This window comes from Penaeus monodon, chromosome 43 (assembly GCF_015228065.2).
Source record: "Penaeus monodon isolate SGIC_2016 chromosome 43, NSTDA_Pmon_1, whole genome shotgun sequence".
In the NCBI taxonomy this organism is placed as follows: domain Eukaryota; kingdom Metazoa; phylum Arthropoda; class Malacostraca; order Decapoda; family Penaeidae; genus Penaeus; species Penaeus monodon.
Window position 1 is genome coordinate 1,151,628 of NC_051428.1, and position 7,954 is coordinate 1,159,581.

The following is a 7,954-nucleotide window of genomic DNA, read 5'->3' on the forward strand; positions in this document are numbered from 1 at the left end:
ACCCTCACACGCACACAACCCCCCCCCCCACACACACACACGCCGCACACAACCCCCTCACCCCCCACACGCACACAATTCCCTCACACAACCCCCCTCACACGCACACAACCCCCCCCCCACACACACACACACACACGCCCGCACACAAACCCTCATCTCCCCATCAGCGACCGATGCGGCTAACGCGCAGGTTTAGGGATCATTACAAGCAGAGGGAAATGTCATCCCACTAACCCCGCAGCTCTTTATCATTACCTTCAGAACAACCTCCCCACACACACCTTATCAACACGCTTCTCAGAAGTAACCCTACAAATGTCGACCCATCATCGAACTGATGCGTGAATGGAGCGGTTCATCCAGAGTAAATGATCTCCTCTACGCCTCTGAGCTCTCTTACTCATGTCTTGGTGTTTAGGCTATCCTTTCTCTTCTCTGTCTCTCTACTCTCTGTCTCTCTGTTTTTTTTTCTCTCTCCCTCTCTCTGTCTCGCTATTTTTTTTCTCTCTGCCTCTCTCTGTCTCGCTATCTTTTTTTCTCTCGCTGTGTCTCTCTGTTTTTTTTCTCTCTCTCTGTCTTTCTATTTTTTTTCTCTCTCTGTCTCTATTTTTCTCTCTCTCTCTGTCTCTCTATTTCTTTCGTCCTCTCTGTCTCTATCTTTGTCTTCCTCTCTTCTTTATCGTTTTCTTCTCTCTGTCTTTCTGTCTGTCTGTTCTCTTCTCTCTCTTCTCTCTCTCTTTCGTTTTACTCTGTCTGTCTTCAATGTCTTCTTCTCTCTCTTCTCTCTCTCTCTCTCTCTCTCTCTTTTTACTCGTCTATCTCTCAATCTCTCTCTCTCTCTCTCTCTCTCTCTCTCCCTCTTTTCACTCTCCTTCTCTATTTCTTTCTTGCACACTTCTTTCTTTCTTTCTCTTTCTATTTCTATCTCTGTTCTCTGGTTCTGTGAGTATAAGCTTGTGTATGTATATGTATCACTGGTTCTATCTCTGTCTGTTTGTCTGTCTGTCTGTCTGTCTGTTTATTTGTTTGTTTGTCTGTTTGCCTGTCTGCCTGCCTGTCTGTCTGTGCGCATGTCTGCCTCTGTCTGTTTGTCTGTGTATCTATCTGCTTGCCTGCCTGTCTGTCTGTCTGTCTGTATCTATCTATCTATCTCTATCTCTGTCTCTGTCTGTCTGTCTGTCTGTCTCTCTCTCTCTCTCTCTCTCTCTCTCTCTCTCTCTGTCTCTCTCTCTCTCTCTCTCTGTCTCCTCTTTCCTCTCATTCTCTCCCCTTTCCTTCCACCCTCACCCCTTGCAGCAAATCACACGAACACAATACTCTTAAAACGGGTGAAAGTGACTCTCAGTAATGTCAGCGTTGGAAATATGGTTGGCAGGAACGGGTTCTCGTGTTGGCAGCCGCTGTCAGAGGTTGGCAGAGGCATTTCCCCCGTAGCCTCGATAATCACACTTAAAAGAGAGAGAGAGAGAGAGAGAGAGAGAGAGAGAGAGAAGAACAAAAAATGACAGACAATCAAAATAGAAGAGGTAGCAATATCACAAGCTACCCTCATTCTCCAGTATGATCTGTATTACGTAATCGCGTTGAACAAGAGAGAGAGAGAGAGAAGAAAAAAAGAGAGAGAAAAAAGAGGTTATGTGCTATTTCTCGGGCTATTTAACCAAGAGCAGAAAGGCACATAAGCGATACTGTCTATGCAAATTTAATTGTTCCCTAACCCGATTTTTTTTTTCACTTGTCTATTTATCTATCTATTTCTACATTCGTATGTAGGTTATACACGAACATACCCTCTCTATGAAATGGGAAATAAAGATGTAAATGGACAAAGAAACCGATGTATTATGAATGGAATACAGTACGGATAGATAGAAGAATAAAGGATGAAAGTGAGAGAATGAGAATGAGAAGTGAATGAGAATTGGATTGATATGATTATGATAATGGTTTTTGATAAAATTAGTGTGTATTACAATAACAATAACACCAATAACATTTATGATGAAAAGGATAAAGGATGATGCAGTTGTAATAAAATTTTATTATGATAGTAAAATAACTAATAATGATGATACTTATGGAATGATAAAATAACAAACTATATGGCCTTTTGGAATGAGGTAAGTAGGAGAGGATAGGAGAAAGGGGGAGAAAATGAGAGAGAGAAAAAAAAATCAGTAATAATAATAATAGTATGATAGTCAGAACTGATTTAAGATTCATAGTAACGATGGTGATATCCATAACAAATTGTGATAAAGAAATGAAAAAGGGAAAGAAAGGGAGAGGGAGGGAAGAAGGAAGGAGAGAGAGAGAGAGAGAGAGAGAGAGAGAGAGAGAGAGAGAGAGAGAGAGAGAGAGAGAGAGAGAGAGAGAGAGAGAGAGAGAGAGAGAGAGAGAAAGACAAGAGAAAATCAAAATCGAATAAATAATATAAACAGTCAGAGACATAAAGAAAAAAAGTCATACATACAGACAGACGTGTATGCCTATATACATTCAGGCATACAGAAGAGACATACATACAGACAGACAGATAAGAAAAAGAAAGAAAGGAAGAAAGAAAGAAAAAAAAACAGACATACGAAGAATCACAAAGAAACAAAAAAACAAAAAACAAAAACAAACAAAAAAAAAAACACAACTCCCCCCTCTTCTCCCCCCTTCCCTCTTCCCATCCCCATCCTCCCCTCCCCCTCCCTCGGCCCCTTCCCCCCTCCCCCTCTCTAGTAGATCTTAATCATGTCATTAGATCCTATAAGGGGAGGGAAAGGGGAGGGAAAGGGGAGGGAAAGGGGAGGGAGTGGGACGAGAAGGGAGGAATGAGGGAGGAAGAGGGAGAAGGAGGGAGGGAAGAGGGAGGAAGAGGGAGAAAGGGAGGAATGAAGGAGGATGAGGGATAAGGAGGGAGGAATGAGGGAGAAAGAGGAATAAGGAGGGAGGAAAGAGTGAGGAAAAAGTAATAAGGAGGGAGGGAAGAGGGAGGGTAAGAAAGGAAGGGATAGAGAAAGAAGTGAGATAAAAAGAGAGAGGAGAAACGAAAGGTAAGAAAAGAGAAGGGAAGGAAAGGGAGGGAGGAGGAAGGGAGGGACTGAAGAAAGGAGAGGAGGAAAGGGAGGTAGGAAGGGGGAAGGAGGAGGAGGGAAGGGGGAAGAGATGAAGGGAAGGGAGGGGAGGGAAGGGAGGGAAGGGAAGGGAGAAGAGAGGAAGGGGAGGATGAGGGAGAGAGGGGGAGAGGGAGAGGGAGAGGTGGGAGGGGGGGATAGGGGAGGGGAGAATAGTGGGCAGGCGAAGGAAGAGGATGAAATGAGGTAAGGAGGAGAAGATTAAGAAAAGGGGGCGGAGTGAGTAAGGAGGGAGTGAGGGAGGAGGGAGAAGGATGAGAGAGGGGAAAGAGAGGGAGAAGTGAGAAGGGTACGAGCGAAAGAGGGAGGGAGGGAGGGAGAGGGAGGGAGAGGGAAGGGGAAGGGAGAAGTATGAGAAAGAGGGGACAAAGTGAGAGAAGTGAGAAGGGACAAGGGAAGGAGGGAGAGTGAAAGGGAGGGAGAAAGATGAGAGATAGGAGAAAGAGAGATAGAGAAGTGAGACGGGACAAGAGAAGGAGGGAGAGGGAGGGAGAAGGAGGGAGAGGGAGGGAGAGGGAGGGAGAGGGAGGGAGAGGGAGGGAGTGAGGTGGAAGGGAGAAGGATGAGAGAGAGGGGAAACAGAGGGAGAAGTGAGAAGGGTACGAGTAAAGGAGCGGAAAAGGGAGAAAAAAGAAGGAGAGGGAGGGAGAAGGGAGAGGGAGAGGAAAAAAGGAAAGAAGCATAATAATATAAGAATGAGGAGGACGAGAAGGAGGTGGAAGAGAGATAGGAGAATGGTGAAGGAGAGAAGGGAGAAGGGTGAGAAGGAAGGATGGGAGAGACAAGGTAACGGAGAAGGGTGAGAGGGAGGGAGGGAGAGAGGGAGGGAGGGAGGGAGGGAGGAAAGGAGGGAGGGAGAGAGGGAGGGAGAAAGGGAGGGAGGGAGGGAGGGAGAGAGGGGTAAGGGAGCATAATATCAACAGGGTGATTAGAATCTTACGTGGAACAACAGATGGCTGGAACGCTTTATCGTCGGGAACCATTTAAAAATTTAGCTTTTTTTTCCCCCTAATGATTTAAAGAAGGTATGAGATTAAAGTAGTTATGCCAAAGAGGTGTCTTGAAAATTATTGCAAGTTGCTTTGGTTATCAATTATTGTCAATTACTTAGAATATTCATCTATGTTTTTTTTCATTATAATTCTATGTGTCTATTTATTTGGGTCATTTTTTTGTACTACTGTTTGCTTATTTTCTTCCTTCTCCTTCTTCTCCTATTCGTCTTCTTCTTCGTCTTCTTCTTCTTCTCCTTCTTCTTCTTCCCTCTCTTCCTCTTCCCCCTTCCCTTCCCATTCCTATTTCTCTTCCTTTTCCTTCTCCTTCTCTTCTTCTACCTATTCTTCCTCATCTTCTTCCTCCCCCTCTTCCTATCTCTTCCTCCTCCTTCACTCCCCCCCCCCTCTTCTTCCTCCTCCTTCTCCACTTCTTCCTTCTTCACTTCCTTCCCTCTTCCTCCTCCTCCATCTCCTCCTCCTCCTTCTCCTCTATCTCCTCCTATTCCTCCTTCTCCTCCATCTCCTCCTATTCCTCCCTCTCCTATATTACAGGCATCTAATGTTTATTAAGAGCGCGGAAGGGATATATAGTGTCGGTTAAGATGGCGAGAGAAGAATGAATGGCTGGCAAATAACAGCTTATTTGATGGATGGAGAGACGATGGAGGAGGAGGAGGAGGAGGAGGAGAAGGAGGAAGAGGTGGTGGGAGGAGAAGGAGGAAGAGGTGGGAGGATGGAGGAGGAGGAGGAAGAGGAGGAGGGGAGGATTGGAGATGAAGAAGATGAAGAAAAAGAAAAAGAAAAAGAAAAAGAAGAGGAAGATGAAGAAGAAGAAGATGGTAATGATGATGATGATGATGATGATTATGATAAAGATGATGATGATGATGGCGATAATGAATATAATAATCATTATAATAATATTGACAATAACGACCATGATTATAATGACAATAAAAATCAGAATAACAATAACAAAAACAACAAAAACACTAAAAAAAAGAAACAGAATTTGACAAATAAAAGAAGACTTGTCACCTCCTCGGCCATTGTTAATGATCATTCTGACAAACGAAAAATCGGCGGAAATGATCATTCTTTGCAATCAATTATCTCTAATGAAATATAATTAAGGATTTGGTCCTCTCGCGTGGCGGGGATTTTGAGTGGAGATGGGAGAGGGAAAGAGAGAGAAAGGGGAAGAATGTGGAAGAGAGGGAGAGAGAGAGAGAGAGAGAGAGAGAGAGAGAGAGAGAGAGAGAGAGAGAGAGAGAGAGGAGAGAGAGGAGAGAGAGGGGGGGGGGGGGGAGAGAGAGAGGAGAGAGAGAGAGGAGATAGAGCGGAGAAAAAAAGAGAGAAAGAAAAGAAAAAAAGACAAAAAAAAAGGAAAAGCAGAAAAGACCATACATGAAAAAAGAGAAAGAAAAAACAAACAAACAAAAAGACTCGAAAACAACAAACTCAAACCACACAGAGAGAGACCCCCCCCCCCCCCAAAAAAAAAAAGAAAAAAAAAAAAGAAAAAAGAAAAAAGAAAAGAAAGATGGATGCGAGCGAATATCTGCCATCCCCCCAAAATAGCTTTCGGAATGCACGATCCCCTGATAAACATGTTTCTGTGGCAGGCCAAACGGTCGAAGCTACAGGTGTTTTACGGTGCTTTAGTCTCCCCTTTGAGTGCGCTGCATAGAAAACGGGGGTCGAAAATTATGGCTGCCACTCATAGCTTGGTTGTTGGGGTTTAAAAGCCCAGGGATTGTCGACTTCTATGGGTCGAGACGGCGATAGATGATGGCTGGAGGTGAGGGTGATGGAGTGGGAGGAGGGGGAAGGAGGGGGAGGAAGGGGGAGGAAGGGGGAGGAGGAAGGGGGAGGAAAGTGGAGGTGGTAGTTGGTGGAGGAGGAAGGTGGGGGAGGGGAAGGGGAAGGGGGAGGAGGAAGGTGGGGGTGGTGGTGGTGGAGGAGGAGGAGGAGGTAGAACGATGGCGAGAGGAGGAGGAAGGAGGACGATGTGGAGAGGGGGAAGCGGTGATGGCGGTGGAGGAGGAGGGGCAGGAGAAGGAGGGAGGGGGAGGAGGTGGTGGTGGTGGAGGAGGAGATGGGGGAAGAGCAGGAGGAAGGGGGAGGAGGAGGTGGTGGTGGTGGTGGTGGTGGTGGTGGTGGTGGTGGAAGAGGAAGAGGAGAGGAAGAGGAAGAGGAGGAGGAGGAGGAGGAGGAGGAGGAGGAGGAGGAGGAGGAGGAGGAGGAGGAGGAGGAGGAGAAGAAGAAGAAGGAGAAGGAGAAGGAGATATCGAGATATTAGAGGAGGAGGAGAGGAAAAAGGAAAGAAGCATAATAGTGATAATACCAAGAACGAAGAGAAGGAGGAAAGTGAAAAGAAGAAAAAAAAGATAAATAAAAAGATAAAAAGAATGCGAATGGTAATAATGATCAGAGGACAGAAAAAATGGAGAAAAGGGAAAAGGAAAAATGGAAATGAAATAAAGAAATAGAAGTGGAAGAAAAGGAAGCAGGAAAATGAGATAGATAGATAGATAAATAGATAGATAGATAGATAGATAGATAGAGAGAAAGAGAAGGAGAGAGAAGGAGAGAGAGAGGGAAAAGAGAGAGAGAGAAGAAAAGAGAGAGAGAGAGAGAGAGAGAGAAGTGAAGAGAGAGAGAGAGAGAGAGAGAGAGAGAGAGAGAGAGAATAAGCGATTGCGATAGTAAACAAAAAAAGAACAGCACTAATTCAAATGACAAACAAAGAACTCAAAGAAAACACTAAAAGCCAATATGCAAATCAGGTGTGGACAGGTAAGGTGCAGCGGGGGGGGGGGGGGGGGGAAGGGATAAGAGAAAGGATGGATAAGAGGGGAAGACATGGATAGGGGAGGGAAGGAAGGGATAGGAAGGAGGGATGGATAGGAGAGGGAAGGGAGAGATAGGAGTGAAGAGTGAGAAGGAAGGGAACGATAAAACAGAAGACACACACAGAAAGGGAAGGTAAAGACTAAATAAAAATATAGATACCAGAAAAAGAAACCCCCCCCCAAAAAAAAAGAAAAAAAAAAGAGAGGAAATAGATACCAAAACAGGAACAGAATACCAAAAAAAAAAGAGACACAAAAAAAAAAAAAAAAAAACAGAGAAACAGACAGAGAACCAATAGAGACAGAACACACTCAACAGACAAAGACTATCCCTCCGACGCCCTTACCCCGACGAAAGGAGCGGTGTCAGCCGAGGGCGTGCGAACACAAGGGCTGAAAGGAAGGCCCGAGATAGCCATCGGAACACTGACGACAGAGGAGAGAGCGCTATGGGAGGGGAGAGGAAGGGACGCGGGGGCAAAGAGACAATCACATGGGCCCATTGCTGGTTAGGGCTGTTTAGGGCTCTGGTGGTGTCGTTAGCTGGCTTTAAGGTCTCTCGAAAGGATTGTCTTTTTTTTTTTTTTTTTTTTTTTTTTTTTTTTTTTTTTGAGGGAATGGGGTGGGGGGGGGGGGTTGTGAGGAGTCTTCAAGGAGAGGGAGGGACCTTTTTATTTAAGGAGTTTTAGGGATAGATTTTAAAGGGGATTAAGGATCGTATTTAAAGGGGATTTTAAGGGCTATTTTGAGGAAGTTTAAGGAGACACAAGGACCGTTTTTAAGGAAGTTTAAAGAGCTATAGGAAATTTTCAAAAACATTTTCTTTTTTAAAGAGGTGGGGTCCCGCTTTCCAAGAGACCTCCGATGATTTTATCTATCTATCTATCTATCTATCTATCTATCTATCTATTATATTATTCTTCATTTTAATTAAAGTTTTAAATAAAAACTTTCAACAAAACCAAAAAAAAACCCC